The following is a 27,715-nucleotide window of genomic DNA, read 5'->3' as shown; positions in this document are numbered from 1 at the left end:
GCGTGCAAATTTTCGCGGCGATCGGACGTTTCACGGCCGAGATCTTAGGGGGGGGGGGCATAATGCCCCCCCCCGGCCATATCAAGACCTCAAATAGCCCGGCCCTTTTAGGGTTAAAGGGAAGTCCACCCTTTCAATAGAAGCAGAAAACGTAAGTCAGTGTTCTATGTATTTCCAGGGGTGGCCGAATTTGAAGTTTTTTTTCTTTTTCTCCATCTTCTCTGCTCACTTTTAAACATTGAAAGAAGCATAACTATTTAGACAATTAAGGAAGATGAAAGAAGACATTAAAAAAAATGACATAACGAAGGAACGCATGAGGAAAGATTAAAAGAAGGAAGAAGAGAATAAAAAGGATAACTTAAGAAAAGAAAAAGAAGAATAAAGAAAACTTGAAGGATAAGAATTAGAAATAAGGAAAAGGAAGAACAATACAATTAAAAAAAAAGGAAGAGAAGAAAAAAGAGGATAAAACAGTACATCATGTAGCATAATCAAGGTGAGCCTATTAAGCATGGAAACCATAGATTTTTTAAAAGACGATGTACTTCATTATTTTGAGAAGTAACTCTGAAAAGATAAATGTATCTCATAGGACCTTACAAGATTTGCTCAGTGACACCGAAAAACAATATGTTTGGAAAAGAAAGTTCCCATGTGTCCTTGTATATTACAGTTTTGTATGTGGTGCAGGATTCAATGTGCGTTTGGAGAAGATTGCACTGCATGCATTGTCCTCGTATCGTACATGTATGTGCTGCAGGATATATTCAGTATATTTAGAACCCATTTTTAGGAACTCGTCAAAATAGCGTTGAAAAATTTGGGGTCATAAAAAGGCCACAGTCTGTACTTTATGAAGAGTATTTCGACCAACTAAGTGGTGTACTTGTAAAACCTTAAAACAGGAATAAAGCCCTTTTTTTTTTAAAGTGATAATTACTATATATTCAAAATTATGGTGTAATCAATAATCATTTCTGATACGTTTATTCAATAATCCTCAGATGTTCGGTAATTGTTGTTGGTGGTGGCAATTAAACCAGTATTCATAAAATCCTCAGATATATATATAAATGTCAGTAAACAAGTCAAAAGCGACCTCAGTTTAATTTTTTTTTTCTCTCTCTCCATCAAATAGTGAGCTTAATTTATCAAGAGATATTGCGAGCAAAAACGTAGACGATGAGATATTTCATAATTTATATGTAAATCCCCTCAAAGGGGGTGTCCTCCAAAGAAGGTATTTTCCATAGTCCTCAGGAGACACTAGTCATACACGTACTGGTGTGCGCCCTAGGCTCATATTCAATTCAATACTTAAGTACAAAATTTAAGCTTTTTACTTAGTATTTGGCTTAGATAAAATACTTAGCCAATTCTGGTACTCAATTCAAATTTTTGGCTACCGGTAAGTATTTTACCCTATATTTAAGTCAACTCCTACCAGAATACACCAGTTTACAGTTGTGTGCGCCATTTTAAACAAAGCTAATGACCTAGGAGTCATGTATTTATGCGTAAATTAAGATTGCGCCCATGCAAATAATGATGACATCACTGCCTGCGCGCTGCGTTGTGCGCGCACATCATCATTTGCATGGGCGCAATTTTAATTTACGCATAAATACCAGAGGTCAGAGGTTATTGGCCCCAATTTTGGGGCCAATGACCCGAGGTCAACTGTCTGCGCATGCGCACTGATACAACTGTAAACTGGTGTATTAAGCCAATACACCAGTTTACAGTTGTGTGCGCCATTTTAAACAAGGCTAATGACCTAGAGGTCATGTATTTATGCGTAAATTAAGATTGCGCCCATGCAAATTATGGTTGATATCACTGCCTGCGCGCTGCGTTGTGTGCGCATATCATCATTTGCATGGGCGCAATCTTAATTTACGCATAAATACCAGAGGTCAGAGGTTATTGGCCCCAATTTTGGGGCCAATGACCCGAGGTCAACTGTCTGCTCATGCGCACTGATACAACTGTAAACTGGTGTATTATTTGGAGGCCTTGATTGGCAGGCATATGGTTTTCTTACGCAGTATTACAACCTGCGCACAATTATATCAGCGCGCATTTACTGCAATGCATCAATAAAATATTGCGCAAATACTTTGATTGACCGTGTGACGTCACAATGCTTATCAGTAAGTATTTTACTTAGATTTTGTCTTACGTAAGTATAAGTCTAAAATGTGATTTGAATACGAGATAAGTAAATTTCTTAACTTAGCCATTTACTTGGTAATTTTTTTTACTTATGCGTATTGAATTGAATACCGACCCAGGTCTTTATGTGTGTGTGGACATAAAATACAATGTAGTGACTTATACATTTTGTAGGTAGGCAATTGAATGATTAAAATGTTGTATTTTCTCATGCATCATACATATTTGATGTCATAGACAGCTTTTACAATGTTAACATTTATTTTAGAACACTGTTATCCAGAAAAAGAGGTACAGTTTGGCTTGCAGGCCTTGATATTACTCCTTCTGTAGTGTCCGTAACACAGATCTGTAGTGTCCGTAACACTGGCTCCTACTCTTTTCTACCCTCGATATTGAAACTAATACACAATGATGCATTTAATTTGATACTTTATTACATCTAACTAATATTATTTAAATAAAATATTGATATTAAATTACTCGTAAGTTAATTTTTTTTATTTTTTTTAAATTAAATTCAGGGAAAATAGCTTATTTGTTTGCGAAATATCATATCCAGGAGAAAACCTTCAAGGAAAAGAGATTTTTGTTATTCATTGAGAAGAGTAACTGTATCAAATCAAATTTGAATTGCAAATTAGTAGTATTTAGTTATCAAGCTGTGATTTTACACCATCACAGACTTGTGTAATTTGTGTTACGGACACTACATACGTTACGGACACTACAAATGCCATTCATTAAATTGCAACAAAAAAACTGTTATGCTTAGCTGAATATTATCATACCACAGCTAGTCCCCGGAGGTAGTTACACAATGCTAAGTATATACAAAATTTGGAAATATTTTCACATAGCAGGAATTACACCGTTACGGACACTACAGGAAATTCCGGACAAAATTTATGATCGGAATGTGGGCATATATTTTTGTAACGCTTGTATCTTTGTTTGATTTTTAGTTTCTGATGATAGGACAACATGTTACTCAGAAAATATAACCAATTACCAATCGATATAATGCTAAAATATATGAATTATAGAGGCAAAATTATACACAAAGCTGTTTTTCAAAAAAGCGTTACGCTCGTCTCTCTTCACAGAAGTAACCACTGTATCGCAATTCTTGGGTCAATTCTCAAGCCGTAAAAAATACTGAGTGGAGATAAAAAGGACTATAAGATGGCATGAAAAGATATGGCATATCTTGTGTAATTCCACAGTAACACCTTATAAAAAAAGTCACATTTTTGAAGTGCAAATGCGTAACAGCCAAAAAGTGGTATTTTTGGCCCTCTATTACCACTCTCACACAGCCAACACAAAAGAAATTCCAAAAAAAGTTGCTGCCTGATGAAGAACTCATATGGTCCAACATTTCAGGCCACAAGATATTTGATTAAATGACTTTGTGTTTCCAGGAGAGATGCGTAACACTGTACGTAGAATAGTTGCACCCTGATTGTGGCTATACCGATAATTATCCATATTTGTTGTATAACTGATTTGTTTGATTGCAGAAAATAAAGTCTTTGAAATGAAAATGAAATGAAAATGAAAATTTTAATATAATATAAATATTATCTGTCTCGCCTCGACTAGACAAAGATAATATTTTCTCCCTTACCTCGACTTGACAAGAACATTTTGGCAGGCATATTTAAAAACAGTTCATTTTGGCAGGCATAGTTAAAAACGCGACTTCACTTTTAACCAATCAGATGGCAGGATTAGGAAAGATTCTTAAAGTAAGGTATATAATAGGATTTATATCATTGAAGCACAACAAAAATAAACACAAAAATATGATTTAAATATTATAAACAATAAGCAAGCCAGCAATTTAAAATAGCAAACCTTATGTTGTTACCAAAATTATTTTTTTGAACATAAAAATACAAGGCATCTAATCCATTTACATGCAGGGTGCATCTACATGAAGTGAGCCCACAGATATCCATGGTAGGGCTGGTCTCTGTATTATTTAAAGGCATATCAGAAAAGAAAAACCTAATATTTGCCTCTAGTGACTAGTTGTTGTTGTTGTTGTTGGGTTTATAAGGCTGTCCAATCTGAAAAGATTATTTTTGCCAGTCTAAACTGTTTTTTCGAGTTATTTATCAGTGATGATAAGATGGCGCTGTTTCTTTTGCTCTGACAAATTATATTCTAGTTTATAAAAGTATCGTTTGGCCGGGTGTGGGTAGCTGTTTCAATTAGGCCAGCGGCTTGCAGACGACCTCATTTAGACGAGGCTCGGCTTCCATGCGAGAGGCTGCAGTTTCAGGACATGTCACTGTCCTCCCGCCAGCAGCATCCGGCTGATCTCATGTTTTCTAGCTTTTTCAGAGGCTCGGCTTCCATTCGATAGGCGGCAGCCAACGCATGCTTTTGGGATGCCGTTTGCCAGCCACCAGCTACCACTGAGCTAATTAAAAAAAATGCAGTTAGCTGCCGGCAGCTGGTATATTTATTTTTGACGCCTCGCCTAAGGTATTGCAGGGGTCTTGTTAATTATTTTTGAAGGAGGTAATTTGAATTTTATAGGAGGTACCATCACTGCGAGGGAGCGAAGCGACCGAGGGGGGGAGGGTGTGGGAGGGGGGTGTCCCCCCTCCCACGGTAGGGACCTTTTGGGATTTTCCACTTGAAATCGTGCAATCTGGTGCATACCTAAGAAGAAAATTTGTAGTTATCTTTCCTACCTTGTATTACACATATATATTGTAATAAACACACATATTGTTCATGTTTAATATTACATGAACAATCATAACTCATAAGAAAAGTTATTAAGTTGATAATTATTTATCACTTTGTACCATTACTTTGTAATTTCTAATTAAACTGAGATGATGCACCATACTCAATCTTTCTACATCATGATTTGTTGAATACATGTACAGTATTTAAATAATGGGCAGCAGAGGCTAGATTTTGATTTTTTTTTTTTACTTGTGACTTTTATTTGGCTCCCCATATGAATTCTCATTTAATTTTTTTTTTTGACATGAAATTATTGAATACATTTAAGAATTTACTTCAGTTCCTGTTCATTTTATAATGTTATATCACTGTTTTTCCTGACAAAGTGAAGACACTGTATATTTGTTTATTCAACTTTTTTAAGGAAATAAATGAAAATAAAATAAATGAATTAACCGATTGGCTTCTATTTTAGTCTATCTTGTCCTTTGTAGACCTCAGCACTGCGTGAGTGTCCAAAATGTACACATTCAATCGTAAACATTCAGGACAGTGTGAGTTTGGGAGATATGTACTGTCTGTCCAGGGATATGTGAGTTTAACTCACATATCCCTGGTCTGTCTATACAATGTCATTTTGTTTGCAGAATTTCTTTTCTTACATGTACATCAAGACTCTTACCAATCACCAGAATAATTCTGATTTCAGAGATCTTCTGGTTCAGATTCTGAGCCAGAGGACTCTGATAAATTAAGAGCCTTCATAAGTTCTTTGCGATCGGAAGTTAGTTTTGAATATTCGAGGAGCGCGAGCCTGCATATGGGTCATTCCATCGGGTTGGGTCATAAATTGTGACATGAAGGTTCAAAATTCAGAGTTGTTGAATAATTTGTTTATTGTTATATCCTGTTTTTAACACCCATTCTTCAATAGATTCCACTGGAATTGTGTGTATTCCTTCGCACACTTTCATTTAAAATGAAAAAACAGACACACCAAAAAACCAACGTTACAAGGACATCTTTTTTTACTTGCTCATTTATTTTCTGATCTGAAACTTTGTCACAGTCTGTACTCCACTTTTTTGTGTGTAGAAAACATTTAGATGATGGGAGCAATAGTTTAGAATACTTAAAACTTGAACACAGCAACATTATATCAATTTATAAACATGAAACAAATGAGGAACTAGCAATCTTCAGATCATGTTTTTTTCTAAAGGGTAATCTTTTCTCTTGCATAGAAAATCTTGGCTACATTCCATGAAATGTGCCAATTAATTGATGCATGAAACATATTTAATGAGATGATAACACAATTGAAAGGAAACCTGCAAGATTTATGGTCTATATTCACCTCAACACCTCCAGTTACCTATGTTACACGGACATCATGTCCGAGTAACATCAGTATGATATTAGAGTAACTATCCTCTTATACTCATTGAAAAATGAAAGACTACATCAAATGTCATCTGAAATATATTTTATCCCTTGATCAGTAAATTAAGAAACAGTATTCATACAAGAGGTATATTGATAGATATCAATGATCAACTTTATATCTTCGTTAAAATAGTGATTAGATTGGAAAGATCTTTGTTTTCCAGGAAGGTTTCGATGACTGGTCATTTTACCTGCTCTCTTGATCTCTCTCTGCCGGAGCTGAATCCTCAAGGGAGGTATAGGAGCCATGAATGAAATGGATGCAGCAATCTAATAAATATGCATGAAAAGAAATAAATAAAAACCAATGAGTAAAGAATATTAAATGAGATAAAAATAAAACAAAACTGTAAACTGTTTCTGTGATTTTTCATTTCAAACGTGTGTTGTGTTTGCAATTATCAAGTACTTCTATCTAGATCTGTTGTAAAATCAAATTGTAAGAATTAAGGATGGAACAACTAGACAGAGGATTGCAAGATGGATAGGGAGTTCCTCACTTTTGGCTCGTTGCATGCCCAAATAGAAGTAGGTATTATTATTGGTTGTTCATTTTGATTTTTCTTTTAAGTTTAATATTTGTGTTGAATTATAAATTTTTGTTAAAAAATTATATTTGTTATTTATCATTATTTGGAGGGGGAGGGAAGGTGTTGAAGCCCCTTATCCCTCACTTCAACCTTTGGATGAGGGGGAAGGGGAGCCAGATCAATGATTATTTAATTTATAAAAAAAAAAAAAAAAAAAAAAAAAAAAAAGGCTCATTACATTATTATGTATCCAATTTTAATTGAATCGGAGGGGGGGGGGTGCCCTCCCCCTTTAATCCATTCTTCTCTATCTCAACCCCAACCCTCAACCCCCTTTTTTTGCCCAAAAAGTTGTGTATTTCGGGTCTCAGATTGAACTTCCTAACTTGAAGGAAGCAATGTTCAATAACTTGTGTTTTTCGTTAGGCTTAGCCATCATTGTTCAATGACAATTAATGGCACCATATAAATAATATTAACTAATTTAAAACTTGTCAGAAAAAATCTGAGGTGTAGGAACATCATGAATATCATTATTTACGGGATTCTTATAACTAAATTCAATTTCTGTTTAAGAAACTAGCTTTTTAAGGGTAAAAGTCCGGCATTGATTTTGCATGTTTCGTTATAACACATATATCAGTATGTGGGACAACAGTAAAATATTCACTCACATGTGAGGGTTTGAAAACCGGTTTAAGTTGAAAATAACACAATTTAAAACGGAATTTCATTTTTAAAACATGGAATTTCATTGTCCATGATAATAATTCGGGCCATAAAAATAACTTAAAAAACATATTACGTACCAATTTGGGCGCTGACGGGCGAAAATGGCTGCACCACGTTACAAAGACATCTACACGTTTGTGGTTGCACTGTAGGGGTAGGTCGTCGCAGTCCGGCAAAAAACATGTTCTGCGCATTCGTGAATAACTAGCAGGTCATTTTAACACCGAAAACTGAAGCTAGCGGGCTGGTTTACATCTCAAACACCGTAATTTCACACCTACGTTACCAAATTACTAAGGACATCGCGCCCGATTTTCGCGGTAAATTAATTGTTTTCTTATATTTACCGACCGATTTAATCATCATTCTTTCTACATATGTTCATGAGGGGTTGTACCTTCCTAATAAGATGAAACTTTCTGAGAAAATATCCTGCTAAATTTGTGTAAAATGCTAGAATTACCGCCGTTACGAAAAAAGTGCCTAGGACATCGTTGGTAACGTAGGTATTGTGTTTTTTCAATATGAAATAACTTGCTGATTTTTTGCACATTTCACTTGAGCTTCTCAGACATACTAGGGGTACTAAAGGTGACATGTTTTAAGTAGGAAACATTGCATTATGATGAACTTTTTTCCAGAAATAAGTTCATGAAAATGACATGTTTTCATGTCACAACTTTCACCCTCAAAATCGCTGAGACATCGGTAGTAAAACTCTCACCAAAAAAAAAATATGATGAAGAAGTTTCTGTTTTCATGTTTATTTATTCTGTACTACATTACTCTTCAATATAACATACTTTTAATTTTCTAAAAATACATTCAAATTTGAGTAAATAGCTTCTAAACATTCAAACACGTGAAAATGCTGAAAAGACCCAACCCGATGGAATGACCCATATATCATGCGAGCTAGCTGCGGGGGTCCGCCGGGGACTGCCGTGACCGGCCTAAACTCAGCCGTGTTCAAAACTCTGTTGCCGATTTGCGCATCTCAGAATCTAAAGTACGTTGTCTCTAGACATTGCACGCACGTGTATAGGCCCCGGTTTCCGTGATCTTCAAATATCAAATCGGCAACGGATAGTTTGGTTACAGCGAGCTAGCTTCAGTTTTGTTATGATCAGTGTGTATATATTTTGTGCAGTGCATTGTCTTCTCGCGTGCACATCGGGATCGCAATGGGGTAGGGACGGGCGGGCTTGGCCGCCGCGCTGTGGGGGGAGAACTGCGATGTAACGTTAGATAGATAGGTCTAGGTAAGTACGGACGACGTCGCGTTCGTGATCGTAAGGGATTTCGTCGACTGCGGCCGTGTATGTGCGGCACTAATTATATCTTGGACGAAATTAAGGAAATTTTGGATTAGCATTGATTTAGATCTACTTTCTGTGATTTTTGCAAGGTTTATTATAGGAATTATAGCCGGTAAGAAACGAGTGAATAGGCGGCAAGTTTTACCGGTTACCGGCTTTAAACGACAGCCCTGCATTGCCAACCATTAGACTGTAATAAGATCAAATGAGGGCTAGAAAATCCATTCAAAAAGACTCACCCTCTTCCAACATTATCTGGCCAGCTTCCGTCCAAGAGAGCTATGGTCAATGTGCGAATATGATCAGCCACTACCCTGTAAGCCATGTCTACACCATCAACATCATCTGCTCCAATGTTCCCTGTGTATGGACGCACTCCAGTCGCCTGAACAAAGTAAGAGAACACAAATTATATTACATCTCTATTTCAATATCTTACTATTTTCCTAATAGACAAACCTTAAAAGGTAAAGTGAATAGGAGCTCAGAAGTGTAATAAAGAACGTTATCAGTGAAAATACTATTACATAACCAGGGGTCTTGTTAATTATTTTTGAAGGAGGTAATTTGAATTTTATAGGAGGTACCATCAAAAATGATAACGAAGATCAGCTGTATTAAGGTACAAGCTGCAATTACCATGCAACATACATACCTGCCAACATTTGAAAATGAGAATTAAGAATTTTTAGCACGGTATGTCTTCGAAAATAAGAAATCTGTACCCTTAACAGGCGTTCGCACATGCAGCGGCAGTGTCACTGGCAATACGCGGTAAATCTGTGCAAAAAAGGGAATACAAATTCGCTGCTCAATCATGCAGCCCTTCAACGCACGCAATACGTGAACATCGCGTCAAATGATAAAACAAGGGAAACGCTCTCGGCGGTCTCGCCTGCATAACGCAATTCAATATGATAAACCAGAACGTCAATGACGTAGCGCTCATCCGCATCTCGCAACAACAAATATCCTAAATTTTATGTGGTACACTTTTGAACTGGTCAAAAAATAAAAAATCTGATGCCCTGGAAGGTACATAATTTCATTTCATTTGCATAAAGTACCATGAATAATCAATGGAGCAAAATCTCACAATTCTGTGTAGAAGTTTAGTGTTCCAAATTTAGCTCTACCAGATAAGGCAAACCAAATCAAAATCGGTCAAGAAATGAGGGAAAAGAAGCAATTTTTGTTATTTTTGGAATAAATTTTGCATAAATTACCATAATTAATTAATGGAGAACAATTTCAAAATTCTGTGTAGATGTTTAGTGTACCAAAGTTAGCTCTACGATATAAAGCAAACCAAATCAAAATCGGTCTAGAAATGAAGGAGAAGAAGCCTTTTTTGTGATTTCGAATAAATTTGCATAAATTAGCATAGATAATGAATTTCACGATTCTGTGTAGAAAATTTAAATCCCCCTCCTAGCCCTATCATATGAAACAATTAGAATCAAAATCGGTTGAAAAATAACGAAGAAGCATTTTGAAAATCTTGATGTTGATGCCACAACAAAGTCTAAGTTTGTTGACCTTAAATGACCTTTGACCTTAACTTAGTGACCTGAAATTCTACTAACATGATTGGGGATACTTGATAACCCTATAGTCCAAGTTTCATTGACTAAGAACTTATACTTTCAAAATTATATCAAAAATTCAAAAACTTAACCTTAGGTTAAGTTTTCAATGATGATGCTACAACAAAGTCCAAGTCTGTTGACCTGAAATGACCTTTGACCTTGACTTTGTGATCTGAAATTCTACTCACATGATTGGGGATACTTGATTACCCTATAGTCAAAGTTTCATTGACCAAGAACTTATACTTTCAAAATTATATCAAAAATTCAAAAACTTAACCTTAAGTTAAGTTTTTGATGTTGACGCCGCCGCCGCCGCCCTCACCGGAAAAGCGGCGCCTATGTCTCGCTTTTTTGCTACGCAGGCGAGACAACAAGCTTAATTTGACTTAAGCAAGACCAAACAAAAAAAAATAATAATAATAGGTCTAATTATTATTTTATTTTTTTTTAAATTTAAAAAATATTTTTAAAAATCTTGAATTTTTTGAAAAAACAGAATATTCCGGATTATTCGGAAGGGTTGGCAGGTATGCAATTCAATTTGGTGTAGCGATTGTCCAACACAGCTCAGCTACGGCAACATTTGACACGCATCGATCAAACTATACACAGTACATGTACGGTACGCATCGCCATTGCTGCCCAACTCCACTGCACTGGCACTGACTCAGCTCCAGTACCGCATTGCAGCGTGCGTTCACTCTGTATACCAAAGTCCTGACACACTTCTTCCAAATACTGGATTAGACAATTGAAAAGTCAGTACGGTACGGTAAACTCCATGAATCCATCATGCAAGCGTATTCCTTGGGATTGGAAGACTTTATAAGTAAAACTGACAAACTTTTGCAAGTGTAGTTCGGTAATTTAATAGCAAGCAGCGTTATAGCCACGGCGGTCGGGACTGGGCAGGCCGCCCGCCCTGCCGGGCCCGACCGGCACGGAGGACTTCTGCACACTGCTTCCGACCAGCACAAATTTCACATTAAAAAACTGCTCTAAACGTAATTATCTGTGAAGAAAAATACTACTTACATTCGTATTTCCGTCTTGAATCGTGTTTTATTTTCAATTTTAAAAGAATCATGTTTTCAATTTGTCAATAAATGATATTTTTAAAAGATTTTCCGAGACGGTTGTTGTCTAATGTTAGAGTCATAAAAGGTGCCATCTTGAATAGAGATTTTTATTTTCCATAGGAAAAATATGAAATCCCTATTTTTCCTGAATAAATAAATACCATATACTATAATATATATTTATTTCATTATTTATATTGTAAAATTTGTCCGATAGGGTTACAATTAAAATATTAATTTTTTGTTCAATGGGTTTGAGCAAATTGAGCTGAACTTGTTTTGATCACGCACATGTATTCTTGTTCATGGCTTGCGATCGCGACGTAGTGTGGTCAGGATTTGGGATTTAAATGGCGCCAGTGAAGTTGCGCCCACCACTGGATAGGCATAAATCACAAGGGCGGAAAATGGGAAAAAAGTAAATATAATATGAGCAATCATAACATGAAAATTAGGTACAAAATGAAAAGTTTATTAGCTTGCAAAAACGTTTACCTTTTTTTTGCCGAACATCCGAACTAGGCCTTTGCGTTCGGTTCGATTCGGTTCGGAAGTGCCATGTTCGGCAAACTTCCGTTCGGTTCGGCGGTTCGGCTACAGCACTAGATCTGTGCATACTGCACTTCACAATTTAGTATCTCATGAGGTGTTCACACATGTACAAGCATAGCTTAATTTTTAGTGGACCCCTCTGTTTCCAACATGTATTTCTACATTCATTTTAAATGCTTATAATTGAGTTGTAATGTTTTGTTGGAAACATGAGTAGATTGAAATTGAAATTGAAACAAAAAGATAAATGAGTACAGGTGAACCCTTTGTTGTGCGCAGCTGCTTTATCCATCCGTACTTGCCATTAATTTAGTACACACAAACAAAAACAATGGCACAGCCGCACATGGGAATGAGCCTTATGGCAGGCGTGGATCCAGGGGGGCCGAGCGGGCCTTGCCCCCCCCCCCCCCCCCCCGCCAAAAAAAAAAAAAGGAGAGAAGGAAAGAAGGGAAAGGGAAAGAGAGGAAGGGAAAAAAGAAGAGGAAGAAGAAAAGAAAAGAGGGAGATCGGGGGGGGGGGGGGGGGGGGGAGGACTTGCCTCTCAGGCTGTTGCCTCCCCCCCCCCCCCCCCAATCAAAAATAAAAGAGAAGGAAGGAAAGGGAAAGAAAAAAGGAAAAGAGGAGATAAAGGGAAGGAAAAAGAGGAAGAAGAAAAGAAAAGAACGGGATATCAGTTGCAATTTCCCCGCCGACAAGTTGTGGATCGGGGGGGGGAGGGGGCAAAAGGCCCTTGCTCCCCCCCCCCCCCCCCCCCCCCCCCGTCCCCGCTAAAAAAAAAGAGAGAAGGAACGAAAAGGAAAAGAGGAGAGCTAAAAGGGAACAAAAAAGAGGAAGAAAAGAAAAGGGAGAAAAGAGAAGATCAGTTGCAGTTAATCCCGCCAACAATGTGTGGAGCGGGATGGGGGCCAAAATGACTCCCCCCCCCCCCCCCCCCCCCCCCAGCAAACCTCAAAGAGAGAGAGAAAGAAGGGAAGGGAAAGGGAAAAGGAGAGAAGAGAAAGAAAAAAAGAGAATGAAGAAGGGTAAGGGATATCAGTTGCAATTTCCCGCCAACAAGGTGTAGATCAGGTGGGCTGGGGGGGGCTTTTGGGAAATAAAATTCTATTTTTATTTATTAATATTTTCTATAGGTTTATTTCTAATTCCATAACGATGGTTTACAAATAATGCTGAAATTACATAATTTTCTGAGATTTTTCCTCACTTTTAAGTAAATTATACCCTTTTATGTGTTTGTTGGGAAATGACTAATTCCTAAATTTACAGCCAGGCAAGAAAATGCTTCTTGAGATGCCTACATGTCAGGGCCAGGGATGCCAACCTTTCAGAGCACAAATCAGTAATCATAAGGCTAAAAAATCAGTAATTTGGAGACAAAATCAGTAATTTTCTGCGCGACGCAAATTTTTCTGCACGCTGGCAAGCGCAGCTCCCGCAGGCAAGCGCGATAGCACAACAATACCCCATTCACAGTGGCCTCAAACACCGCGACAGCAGCGGGACTGTCCCGCTGCTGTCGCGGTGTTGTCTTCAGTGTGAAGGCTCGGACCCGTTATAAACTATCGCGGGATAACACCGCCTCGCGATAACGCCGCGACAAACTATCGCTAGGATCGCCTAGCTACAGCAGCGGGACAGTCCCGCTGCTGTCGCGGTGTTTACTCAGTGTGAAGGCTCTCCGATATAACACCGCGACAAACACGTGTGATTTGTTTACTTACCTATCACTGACCTCTTTTCTCCAGCAATGGGGAACATAAAGTGAAATAGAAATAAAGTAACCAGTGGATTCAAATTGATTTTATTATTATGTAGATATTATAATTATCCAAATAAAAATATTTCACACTTCAAAAAATTAAAATATTCTGACTGGAAGAAATAAAAATGCTAGTTTTTTAAAAAGTAATATGATCGATAAAAGTATGGATAGATCCATAGCTAAATCGAGCTAGCTACATGAGGAAGAGTGTGTAAAGTACAGCTAGCGCGCGCAATTTCAAGCAATCGAAACCCCGCGCTGAAGTATTTCCGGTCATATCGGGGTCACTCGCGGGTCATGAGCCATGCATACACGTGTTTGTTATGGAGGTAATAAAAATCACCCGCTGCAGCGTGAATGGGTACATGATATTTATCCCGCTGCTGCAGCGGGATAACTTTTCTACTGTGAAAGCATTTGTAGCGGTGTTATGGCGGTGTCGCCGCTCCGCTACAACGCCGCTACAAATTTCAAAACCACTGTGAATGGGGTACAAGTTAAATAAAAGTAACATACCTGTTCATTAGTTGGTGTTACATGTGCATGTAACTCCATATTGAAAGTATTCTACTGAAAGACTGGATGAACTCATGACAAAATGTCTTGATATGTTACTAGAGGTCTATAGTCTTTTGCAGCGTCCTTGCACCTGTAAGCATGGTAAGCTCATTAGTTGCTGTCAACTCCACATTGAAAGTGTTCTGTTGAAAGGTTTGCCCCGCCATGTCCAATGTTGAAATCTGATGCACATATCGTGCACCTAGCATGATTCAGGCTTTTCTTTGAAGGAACGATGCATTTCCATTTCTTCTTTAAAAGTCTGTAACTTCTTGCCACGCTTCTTAGTTGTGGAAGACATGATGATTGATATCTAAATCCAACCAACATGAGTTCAGATTGTCGACGAAAATCGACGAACGCTGTGACAGCCTGTGAGAAATCCGACAGTGTACACGGCGCTAGCGTAGCGAGGCCTGGCGCAGGCCCCGCGGTAGCGGCGCGGCCAAGAGAGGTATTTTATGGAAAGCCGTTGGTGACTTTATTCACGTGCCCCAGACGTAAGGAACGCGGCACACGTCTGCTAAATTGACCAATCACCGACTGTTATTTAGCAGGCGTGTGCAAGGTGCGATAGCACACGCCTGTTACTTTGCCAGACGGATGCGCAGAACGCTCGTAAATTGAATTTTAAGGCAACCAATCAAGTCCGCTGTTACAAAGCTGCTCAGCTCAGTACGTACGGGGCCTGTTCGCTATTACAAAACTGCTCATGTCAGTACTGGATGGGGGACACACCCACGGCCAGGCACGGATCCAGGGGGAGGGCCGAAGGGGTCTCCCCCCTCACCCGCCAAAAGAGAGAGAGAGCTAGAGAGAGAAGGAACAGAAGGGAAGGGGAAAGAGGAGAGAAAGGAAAGAAAGAAGAGGAAAGAAAAGAGGGGAAAAAGAGGGGGGACAACAAAAAAGAGAGTAGGAAGGGAAAAGGAAAGAGGAGAGCTAAAGGGAACAAAAAAAGGGAAAGAAAAAAAGAAACAGGTGAAAAGAAAGGGAGGGGGTCAGATGCAATTAATCCAGCCAACAACATGTGGTTCGGGTAGGGGGTGAAAGGCCTTTGACTTTCGCCCAGCAAACTTTAAAAACAGAGAAGGAAGGGAAGGGGAAGGGAAAGAGATGAGAAAGTGAAAGAAAAAAAAAGAGGAAGAAGAAAGGTAGGGGAGATCAGTTGCGATTTTTCCCGCCATCAAGGTGTGGATCGGGGGCAAAAGGCCCTTGTCTCCCCCTCCCCCCTCAGCAAGAGAGAGAGAGAGAGAGAGAAAGAAGGGAGGGAGCGAATGGGAAAGAGGAGAGAAAGGGAAAGAAAATAAAGAGTAAGAGGAAAAGAAAAGGGGAAAAGATATGGTTTCGGCCTCATCTCGCCTCCCGCAAACGAGACCAAGCACCAGATACGCCACTAGACACCACTGGCGTAATAATTCGAAGGGGGCAGCCTCCCCCTTAAGTGGTTTATTTCTAATTCGATTTCAGTGATTTACAAATGTTGTAAAATGACATAATTTTTTAGTAAATTATACTGTTTTATGAGTTTGTTGGAAAATGACTAATTCCGAAAGTTACAGTCAGGCGAGAAATATGCTTATTTTGAGGTCTGCACGTCAAGGCTCGCGGAACATAAATTGGTGTGGAGTCTAGGGGCGGAGCCCCCAGAAGCTCAGGGGCAATGGGCATTACGTTCAGATGAGCATATTTTGATACCTTATTAATGACATGGGTAGGTCACGAATTGGCGTGGGGTCCAGGGGCTGAGCCCCAGGAAACTCAGGGGCTATCGGGGCATTCATTACGTTCAGATGAGCATATTTTTGATACCTTATTAATGACACGGGTAGGTCACGAATTGGCGTGGGGTCCAGGGGCTGAGCCCCAGGAAACTCAGGGGCTATCGGGGCATTCATTACGTTCAGATGAGCATATTTTGATACCCCGGAAACTCAGGGGTTTTTAGGCATTTTATAACGGTCAGATAAGCATACAGGGGCACGCCTTAGGAACCTTGGTGGTGTCAAGAGGGTGAAGCCTCCAAAATTTCATTTAATTACGGTCAGTTGATCATATTTTGAGACTTCATTATTTTGTGACACTGGCAGGTAACAATTTATTTTTCTTACTTTCTCCCTACTTCTCTTGAATATACGTTTTCAAAATAGTGGGGGGACCCATGCCCCCGAGCCCCGCTGTGCCGCGAGCCTTGACATGTAGACCTCTAAATAAGCATACTTCTCGCCTGACTGTAACTTTGGGAATTCGTCATTTTCCAACAAACTCATAAAACAGTATAATTTACTAAAAGTTATGTCATTTCACAACTTTTGTAAATCACTGAAATCGAATTAGAAATAAACCTCGTTTTATTCTTATTTGGGGGAGTACGCCAGTAGAGTCCAGTGGCGTATATGGCGCTTGGTCTCGCTTTGGGGGGGGGGGGAGGGAGGAGCGCAAAAGCACATCTTTCCCCCTTTTCTTTTCTTCTTCCTCTTTGTTTTATTTCACTTTCTCTCCTCTTTCCCTTCCCCGACCTTCCTTCTCTCTCTCCCTCTCTCTCTTTTTTTTTTGCTGAGGGGGGAGGGGAGGCAAGGGTCTTTCGGCCCCGCGATCAACACGTCGTTGGCTGGATTAATTGCAAGTGATCTCCTCTCCTTTTCACCCTTTTCTTTTTTTTCTTTCTCTTTTTTTTCTGTCCCTTATAGCTTTCCTCTTTTCCTTTCCCTTCCTCCTCTCTTCCTTTTTTGGGGGCGAAGGAGGGCTGGAGGGGAAGGCAAGGCCTTTTTCCCCTCCCCTGATCCCCTTCTTTTACCTCTTTTCTTATCTTCTTTTTCTTCTTTCTTTCCTTTCTCTCCTCTTTCCCTTATTTTCCTTAATCTCTCTCTCTTTTTGTTGGGGGGGGGGGGAGGCCCCTCGCCCCTCCGACGCCTGGTAGCACACACTTTAGCAGTCATGCAGTCAGGTAAAACAAACACTTGCAAACTATTTTTTTGTTTTAATCTGAGAATGTATACTATTATCTAGATCTATTAAGAATAAATCATTGTCAAAATCATTCCATAAACTGGGGTGAATAGGCCACCTTTATAACCAACATCGTATTATTATTATAATTTGATTGCAAGGACCTCAGGGAGAACAGCATAAATACTGATGAGGCTACCCTGGGTAAAGAAGACAGTATTATTATTATTTTTTTTTTTATTTTTATTATTACACATATCTTAAACATTCAAATATTAAAAACAAACAAAGAACAGAAGTATAAAGTAGAAAAAAAAAATGATACAAAATGTACAAATGAAGATACTACCATCCACCCCCCCCCCCCCCCCATCATCAGTTATTATTTCCAATCAGCGTTAAACAAACACGTAGAGTTATGTAAATATATATTTACGCGTACGTAATATATAAACACTATCAATTATTTCAAATATTATAGAACTCAAACAGTAAATCATATTGGGATTGCATTACCCCGTTGTACGCTACATGACGCGAAAACCTTCAAGGCCCGAGAGTGTCCAAGCTGCCTATCCCCCAACAAGACACAATTTTAAAGTGCCCCCCCCCCCCTCTCCGAGCAGTAACTAGGCTTGTAGTCCGGTCAGCTCCGTCTGGTATCCTGAGGTTTTGAGAATTCCAGTGTCATGGACAAACGAAAATCTTGAAAATTTTCATTGGCTAAAATTATTGTATAGTTTCTGGGTGCCTGGAGATGGTAGATCCATAAGTTCGAATAAAAGCTCCGTTCACATATGCCTTCCGGTCACAAAACCGTATCTTATTTAGCTAAAAATCTTCAAAATCTAAATTCCTTACTTATTTGGAAAATATATCGTACAATATTGTATATTTACGAAAAGCTTGAATGTGGTATAACCTAAAGGGTAAATCCACTTTAAAATAATTCGCTTTCAATAGATGCAGAAAAACAAGAGGAGCAGAGCAAAAAAAAATAAGGAAGTTATGATTTTTTTTTTAAATATGAAAAACTATGGAACAATGGAAATCACTACACAAATTGCCAATTTGGTTATCAGTCTGTGACGCCATTGCCTCACTATTTATCAATTGCTTTATATATTTTTATCCCATTAATTCCCCTCTTTATACCCAAAACTTGATTTCCCCATGCCTTTGCCCAGGTTATATGATTTGTATCGTATTGCGGGCATGACATTTCACAATATCTTTTATAAACTTTGAAGAATTGAAACTATTTTCAGAATATTGTATATTCATAATTATTGACTTTTATATAAATAAATTTTCAGAATTCACATTTTTCATGATTTAACTGAAAACAATTACTCTATATTAGATTATTAGTGCATCCACACAAAAACATATTATTATCAATATGACTTGGATGCTGGTGTTAGAAGATTCTCAGGGGGAAGTGAGAAATGTGTATATTACCAATAGGAAGAAAACAATAAGAGGATAGCGAGGCAATGACGTCAGGCGCGGATCCAGGGGAGCCGAGCGGTCCTTGCCCCCCCCCCCCCCCCCCCCAAAAAAGAGAGAGAGAGAAAATGAAAAGAAGGGAAAGAGGAGAGAAAGGAAAAGAAAGAAGAGGAAGAAGAAAAGAAAAAGAGAGGGAGGAAGAGATCGGGGTTGAAAGGGCCTTGCCTCCCAGGCTGTTCCCCCCTCCCCCCCCCCCCAAAAAAAAAAGAGAGAGAAAGAGAGAGAGAGAAGGAAGGAAAAGGGAAAGAGGAGAGCTAAAAGGGAACAAAAAGAGGAAGAAGAAAAGAAAAGGGTGAAAAAAGGGAGATCAGTTGCTGCTTATCCCGCCAACAGCGTGCGGAGCGGGATGGGGGCGGAAAGGCCCTTGCCCCCCCCCCCCCCCCCCCCCGGACAACCTATAAGAGAGAAAAGGAAGGGAAGGGAAAGGTAAAGAGGAGAAAAAGGGAAAGACAAAAAAAGAGAAAGAAGAAAGGTAGGGGAGATCAGTTGCGATTTTTTCCCAACAAGGTGTAACGGAGGGGGGGGGGGGCACTGGTGTACTGATAGGGGGCGGGGGCGGCTTGGTGGAAACGTGGTTTATTTCTAATTCCATAACGGTGGTTTACAAATAATGCTAAAATGACATAATTTTTCCGAGAAAGTAACTGCCAGTGGCACAAAATAATGAGGTATGAAAATATGCTCATCTGCCTATAAAACCCCTAAGCTTTCGGGGGCTCTGCCCCCTGGATTCCACCTAGGGCCCTAAGGCGGGCCCTTAGATGCTCATCTAACGGTGATTTATTGCCTTAAACCCCTGAGCTTCCGGGGCAGGGGTGGGGCAGTGGGGGCGGTCCTCCCTTAAACGCTGGCCCCAAAAAACAAAAAAATAAGAGAGAGGAGAGAAAAGGAAGAGGACGTAGGAAGAAAAAGGAGCAGACAAAGAAGATTTTTGAAGGATTAAAATAAGAGTCGAGAACGGTACAACGAATCGTCTTCTTTCTATAATGATTTAATGAAACGTAAAAGTTTCCGTGCTTCGTGGAGGAGGGAGGGGAAGCTCGCCCGTCCCTGTACCCACCCCCTATTGCGTCACTGCTGGTCACCATTACGTACCAATATTTGGCTTGCATAATTTCAAATTTGGGCCCCTCCCCCCCCCCCCCTAAGAAATCCTGGATCCGCGCCTGAATGATGTAACAGACTCATGAGTGAGTTGCCAATTTGTCTTGTGATTTTCAAAGTTTTTTATGTTTAAAAATTAAAAACTTTCTTATTAGTTATCCGATTTTGCAAACTTTTAGTTTGATTGGTTTGTTATTAATTGTTGAAGTGGACTTGCCCTTTAAGTCCATACAACTCCCTCTCTGTCGATTCCTTCCTTTGCTGTGGGTTAGGGACATGATACATCAGCTCCTAGATGGCAACGCTGTTACACCCCACCGCCCCGCCCCCCGTGAAACACACAGGCTACGCCATCTATGAACTACTTGAACGAAAATTGTCGGTAATATGTACTTGCACTACGTGGTCAGACTGATGGGGGGGGGGGGTTGGCCTATGGGAACTCGGTGTTATATGCTCTGGCTCCTAGTGGTTAGGAGCCAGAGCATATAACACTGAGCTCCTATGGGGAGTATATTTATTCAGATGGTCATATCTCAGACAATACTTAACATATTCAAGTGGCTTTCAACATTTGGACATTATTTTTGATGCTCTTTTGGAAAATGAAGAAAAAATTGAGAAATTCTAAAATTAGATTTTTGATGACGTCACACTTCGCCACTCTATGTGTAGTAGATCTCTCCCCTAGCTCTTCCATCTCTCCCTTATCTCTCTTGGGTCACTCTGTACAGAGGTAAACCCTCCCTCTTGGCAGGGGAACACACACACACACACTCTCTCTCCCTATCTCCCTCTCTTTTTCTCTCTCCCCTCCTTCCCCTAGTACCCATAGGAAAGAAATGAGCCTGCCGCATACTCCTGCGGCAGACTTGCCGCAGATCTGCAGCAGACCTGCCGCAGACAGTCATCTTTTTCACATGCAAATTAGTTTTGCCGCAGACTTGCCGCAGACTTGCCGCATACTCTTTCAGTATGATGAAGAGTCTGCGGCAGGTCTGTCGCAGACTTGCCGCAGACTTGCCGCATACTCTTTCAGTATGATGAAGAGTCAGCGGCAGGTCTGCCGCAGACTTGCTGCAGACTTGCCGCATACTCTTTCAGTATGATGAAGAGTCTGCGGCAGGTCTGCCGCAGACTTGCTGCAGACCTGCCGCAGACTCTTCAGCACTGGCGTAATGATGGGGGGGGAAGCTTGGGGGCAGTTGCCCCCCCGAATAAAATTCAAACGTGGTTTATTTCTAATTCGATACCAGTGATTTACAAATGTTGCTGAAATGGCATGGTTTTTCCCTGAACTTTTGGATGCTCTGCCCCTTGGACCCCACCAAGGGCCCTGAGGCTTGCCCCTGGTTGCTCATCTGACCGTAATTAAATGCCTAAAAAATTCTGAGCTTCCGGGGGTCCGCCCCCTGGTTGCTTATCTGACCGTAATTATATGCCTAAAAACCCTGAGCTTCCGGGGGCTCCGACCCTGGACCCCAACAGGGGCCCTAAGGCTGGCCCCGGATGCTCATCTATCCGTTATTACATGCCTAAAACCCCGCCCATGACCCCCACCGGGGCTTTGTCCCTTGACCTTAAGCCAATTTACGCTCCACTTACTTCGTTCGCTTTGCTCTACCTGACCGAAAACATTTTAGCCCCCCCCCCCCCCTTTGAAAAACGTTCCGCGGGGCCTGCAAGTACCATGTAAAAGTTGGTGTGATGCGGATTTATTTTCTGCCCCCCCCCAAAAAAAAAAAAAAACAAACATGTTTTTGCTCATTACTACACTGCTTCCCGTTCCTAGTATTTCGTCCCCCCGGTCACGAAAATAAATCACCGCCCCTGCATATAGTTACACAATACTTGAGTTGAGTTTTAAGAATTGATATATTTTGTACAAATGGCGGCCCTTTATATATTCAAAATGGCTGCCGAATTATTTCAATCACATGGATGAAGATACCAAAGAAAAACTTTACCAAATATTATAAGGAGAAAAAATAATTTACAAATCTGACCATAATCTTGATTAGATTTACCATGGAAGATAGTATATCTGCAAAGCGCTTTGAGACATTGTATTAAGCGCTATATAAAAGCGGGATATTATATTAACGTCAATTACCAAAAACATGGGTATTCCAAAAGGAGGTGATATTCGATGCATTATCATAACTTAATCACAATTATAATTAATAAAAACACATATTTGTAAAGCTTAGATCCTCTTTTTCATTTGATGCAACTCATTATGATGCATATTTAACGCATGAGTGATTGAAAACAATTTGAAGAGAGGGTACTAAAAGGTCATTTAGCGAACAATATTTGAATGTATTTCAAAGAGAAAATCATATTTCTAGATACATTCTAGTACATTTTCTTCCCTTTCATATGACACCTCAATCAGGAGAAATGAGCCAGGAATAACAAAGTTCTGTTTGTTTCAAGTAGGGCCTAATGCTTGCATTTTCATAATTTGATTAAACAAATTCGTTTTCACTGGCTGCCTGCCGCAGCAACAAACAGAGTTGACAAAAGACTTAATACCGTTATGTTGACGATCAGCCATGCATGAAGTCTTTCGTCTTCATTTATGAATAATTTATAAACGGGCAATCCCCCCCCCCTCCCTCCTCGAGTGTACGCAGAACAAACTTATGTGTAAATGGGCGTTTCACCCGGTCGTCACATCCCAGTTTCATACTATCAAATTTAGAATAAGTGAGCACTTTCGAGATGTGCTGCTCAGTCTGCTTTTTAGTGGGTTTTTCCCATAAGTTCTTTTCCAATTTACATGTTCACAAAGTACAATGTACAAGTAAAAGTACAATGAGAAAATCAAGAAAGCGTGCAACGCAAAAGGAATTCCTCTTGTCACCTTTTTTTCTCTTTCTTACAAATCCTCAGCTCATCGATGAGGAGATAAACATATGCGCAGTCGTGATGACCGTCTATTCAGGCGCGGATCCAGGGGAGGGGCGAGCGGGCCTTGCCCCCCCCCCCCACGCAAAAAAAAAAGAGAGCGAGAGAAGGAAAAGAAGGGAAAGGGAGAGAATGGGAAAGAAAGAAGAGGAAGAAGAAAAGAAAAGGGGGAAGAAGGAGATCGGGGGGGGGGGGCGAAAGGGCCTTATCTCCCAGCTGTTATCCCCCCCTCCTCCCATCAAAAAAAGAGGAAAGGGAAGAAAAGCAAGTGAAAGAAGAAAATAAAAGAAGCGGGATATACAGTTATCAATTTTCCCGTCAACAAGTTGTAGTTCGGGGGGGGCCAAAAGGCCCTTGCCCCCCAACCCCGCCCAAAAAGGGGGGGGAAGGGAAAAGAAAAGAGGAGAGCTAAAAGGGAACACTAAAAAGAAAAGGGTGAAAAGGAGGGGAGAACGGTTGCGATTAGTCCCGCCAACAACGTGTGGATCGGGGGGGGGGGGCAAAAGGCCCTTGCCTCCACCATCAAACCTATAACAGAGGGAAGGAAGGGAAGGGAAAGGAAAAGAGGAGAAAAAGGGAAAGAAAAAAAGAGAGAAAGAAGAAAGGTAGGGGGAGATCAGTTGCGAATTTCCCCGCCAACAAGGTGTAGATCGGGGTGAGCTTATTGGAGGGGGGGGGATGCCTCCCAAATATTATTTAAACGTGGTTTATTCTAATTCGCTACCGGTGATTTACAAATGTTCTTCTCTGGTAAATGACCCTTTTCAGGTACGAGAAAATACTCCTTTTCAATTCAGATAACTGCCCCGATAACCTCCGATAAATGCCCTTTTAAAATCTGATCGGTGCCAATTTTCTTTCAACTAATGCACATTTTCCTTTATTATAAGTGTCCCTTTTCATATCAGGTCATTGTCCCTTTTCAGGTGCGATAAGTTCCTCTTTTCACCTCTGATAATTTCCCTTTTAACAATGATACGTGCTCCTTTTCCTTTCTAATAAGGGACCTGTCCCCCTTTTCACCTCCTATAAATGCCCCTATCAAAATCTTCATTTCACCTCTGCCGGTGTCACCATTACGTACCAATATTTGGCTCGCATAATTTCAAATTTGGGCGCCACCCCTGAAGAAATCCTGGATCCGCGCATGCGTCTATTTCCATACATCCCCTATTCATTCCAGGAAATATATAAAGAAACCAATTCAATTTTAATGGCATATTAGCGCGGCATATTAACCCGGCATATTAGTCATACAATTATCGTCGGCCTTATGCCAAAAGGGCCTTAACCCGATTTTGGGGGTTATTGAGTTATTAACATCACTTTGTAGATTTCATCATTCTCTTTAAAATGATGTGCTTCACTTGTTGAAATTCGATTTATTTATGAAGATAATTATGAATTTCAAAAGGGCCTTAACGCGTATCTCATCTTTTTCCTTACGCCAAAAGGGCCTTAACCTACACGGATGATCCATTTGCGTTAGGAGGGCCTTTCTGGCAAACCAAAGGTGTTGCGAAACAAGAAAATTTCCTTATGCCAAAAGGGCGCTAACTATGCGCGCGTACGCGCGCATAGTTACGCGTACGATAACGGCAGGTTAAGGCCCTTTTGGCATAACGCCACGTAGGTTAGGCCCCTTTTGGCATAATGCCGAGTAGGTTACGGCCCTTCTGGCATAAATACGCTACATTCAAGCCTTATGCCAAAAAGGCCCTAACATGTTTTTTGCACATAGCATGTACAATTCTGAATATTTTATAACAAATTTAACACATTTCATGTAAAACTTAATAACTTAACACATTTATCGAAATTGGCTTCAAAAGCAAAAAAACGACCACAAACTTTTGATTATTAGAGAGGCCAAAACCTTTAAACGCGATTATCTCGGAATGGCCAAAAGCAGTTAAGGCCCTTTTGGCATAAGGCCGACATTATGTAATAGAGAGGAAAAAAGTCATTCAAACCCTGATATAGCCTACAACATACTAATAATAGCTCTATCCAGGTGCGGATCACGGGGGGATGACGGCCCAGAAACCCGGCCAGAAACACGAGTTCGAAGTGGACCCAGGGCCCTCACTTATTCGTATATAGGCCAAGGTCCCGCGGTTCAGCTAGCCATTCTCCCATTTTTTCTCCGAGATTTGGGTCGTTTTCTGGTCATAACTAGCCCTTTATTCGTATTTTAGGTATTATGATTGAAAAAAGTGCCGATGACCGCTTTACAATAGGGCGTACAAGTTACAACGTTCCAAAGTATGTCAGGACTCAGTTAGCTTCAGGTCGATCTGTCAAATCATCATGCCGTAAGTCACAGGGCCCGCATGGCCCGTGCTACGATGGGGTTCGGGGGGGGGGCTCGAGCCCCTCCCCCTCTTTAAAAAATATGTTAAAGAGAAGTAGAGAGAAACCAACTAAGGGCAAGGCCCCGGAAAGAGCTCATTTTTTAAAACTGCAAAATGCGAGACCACATTTACCTACATAAAAGCGCGGTTTAGCGAACCAAGTTAGGGAAAAAGCGCGAAAAAATAGCAAATGCGAGAAGTAAAGACACAAATGCATCGTCAAGCCTGTCGGCAAAGCTTCCGAATTCTGCAGTTTGTGGATTCACAAAATCAGTTCCGTAAAAGCGATCTTAAAAGCCTAATTTGTTCAGGAAATTACACACTTTTATCGCCAGAATCTGGGTAAAAACACTCTATTCAGTTGTATTGGTGCGCAAAAGACGAACTGTCAGTCTAATTTTTTTTTTCAATCTGCGCATAATTATATGCAAATTATTTCGAACAAAATTAGTCTCATGCACATCGTTTATAAGTGTCACATATGGGTCGTTACTGTTATACTTTATAGACAGATTGGATAAATGTGTAAATCATTAAAATTATAATCAGTATACGATGCGAAAATGATTCTTCTCCAGCTTTCTGAAACCAACTTGGGAATTACTGACCGCTTTTGCATAAATTGTGCGTGAGATTTGTTTTTTTCTTATAAGTGCCCCTTTACATCTCCGATGAGTGCATACCCTTATTCAAATATTAGAGGTGCCCCCTTTAATTCTTTAATAAACGCCCCTTTTCATCTCTGACAAGTGCCCCTTTTTTGACACGTGCACCTTATCACACAATCAGTGCCATTTTCCTTCTGATAAATGCACTTTTCCGTTGTTGTTGGGGGGGTGGGGGTGTAGAGGCCTACGATTACCGACAAAACTAGCCACCAATTACCGACAAAAATATTTATGCCAATGTCCCAATGTCTACAAATTTAACCCTATAAAACCGTGGCCAGGAGCTAAATTACTTTTAAGTCCACCCCCCCCCCCCCCCCCCTTCCGCACAAAGCGGGGAAGCTTCGACGTTTCATTAAATTATTAGAGCAAGAAGATGATTCCTTGTACTGTTTTCGACTCCTAAACCTTGTCTGAATTCGGTTTACCCCAATCCGGTGCGAAAGCCTTGACGTTTCATTAAATTATTAGAGAAAGAAGACGATTTGTTGTATTGTTTTCGACTCTTATCCTTGTCTGAATGCAGTTTCCCCCTCTCGCGCGAAGCGCAGAAGCTTTGACGTTTCATTAAATTATTAGAGAAAGAAGATGATTCCTTGTACTGTTTTCGACTCCTAAACCTTGTCTGAATTCGGTTTACCCCCCCCCCCCAATCCGGCGCGAAAGCCTTGGCGTTTCATTAAATTATTAGAGAAAGAAGACGATTCGTTGTATTGTTTTCGACTCTTATCCTTGTCTGAATGCAGTTTTCCCCTCTCGCGGAAAGCGCAGAAGCTTTGACGTTTCATTAAATTATTAGAGAAAGAAGATGATACCTTGTACTGTTTTCGACTCCTAATTCGGTTTCTTTTCTTGTTTCCCTTTCTTTCCTCTTCTTCCTCTTTTTCTTGTTTCTCTTTCTCTCTTCTCTTCTCTTTCCTTTCTTTCCTTTCTTTTCCTACTCTTTTTTTCTTTTCTTTCCCTTTCCCTCTCATTTTTCCCTCCCCCTTTTCTCATTTTGTCCCGACAGCAGCGCAATTTTACCGACAATATCCTGAAAGGTGGGGGTGTCGCACCTCCCCCCACCCCCCTTAGCAACGCCCCTGGTCGCAGGGTGGAAAGGTGCATTTTCCAACCACGACAAACTTTCATTTACGTACCGACATTCTGCTAAATGAGTTTGTGTTGTTTTTAAAGAATCTACTGCTTTCTGAGCCAGTAAACGTTTATATGCGGAGTCGTTTATCAACTAAATGTATTTAAATTTATGGATGCTTCCTTCCCAGGTGTTTGCAGGGTTGAATCATTTCATTCACCTGCTATTAGTCTTTGTACTCCAATTGACAGAAAGCGAATTTCATTTTGTTTTTATAGTTTCATTTAATCAAAGAAATACTATGTCTAGTGCATAACAAAACTAGATGGAATTTTGACTGCGCGCAGTCGAAAATGATGCCTCCGCCATAGAGCAATTTAAACAAGTTTGGAGTTTAAATCTCCAGTGGTTCTTGAGATATCATGATAACAATCTTAATGTATGGAATTTCATAAGTTGACCTCTGTGACCCTTGACCTTTGACCTACGTGCTCCAAAATCTAATCAGATTGTCTTCCTATGGTGATACACACTATCATTAAGTGTGAAGTTTAAATCTCCAGTGGTTCTTGAGATATTATGATATGGTGATACATACTATCATTAAGTTTGAAGTGAAAATTCTCCAGTGGTTCTTGAGATATCGCGATAACGATCTCAATGTATGGAATTTCATAAGTTGACCT

General features: G+C 40.1%; 1 protein-coding gene across 8 annotated transcripts in view; it reads right to left on the bottom strand.

Moving 5' to 3' along the window:
• The window catches only part of LOC100893837 (alanine--tRNA ligase, cytoplasmic), an 89,309-nt gene extending 74,401 nt beyond the window's left edge, over positions 1–14,908 (bottom strand). For 5 of the 8 annotated variants that reach the window (XR_004065130.1, XR_004065129.1, XR_004065128.1 and 2 more), the window contains exons 1-2: positions 14,419–14,908; positions 9,154–9,299 (exon numbers count right to left, since the gene is read on the bottom strand). The gene's annotated coding sequence lies outside the window, so the exon portion shown is untranslated. The remainder of the gene's footprint in view (positions 1–9,153; positions 9,300–14,418) is intronic. The other 3 variants (XR_004065125.1, XR_004065126.1, XM_030991379.1) reach the window with 2 other exon arrangements.
• Between the last annotated feature and the right edge of the window lie 12,807 nt (positions 14,909–27,715).

The sequence above is a fragment of the Strongylocentrotus purpuratus genome, unplaced genomic scaffold, assembly GCF_000002235.5.
Source record: "Strongylocentrotus purpuratus isolate Spur 01 unplaced genomic scaffold, Spur_5.0 spur5_scaffold_2, whole genome shotgun sequence".
NCBI classification, from domain to species: domain Eukaryota; kingdom Metazoa; phylum Echinodermata; class Echinoidea; order Camarodonta; family Strongylocentrotidae; genus Strongylocentrotus; species Strongylocentrotus purpuratus.
Note: the sequence above shows the minus strand (reverse complement) of the source record. Positions and strands in the feature narration are given on the sequence as shown.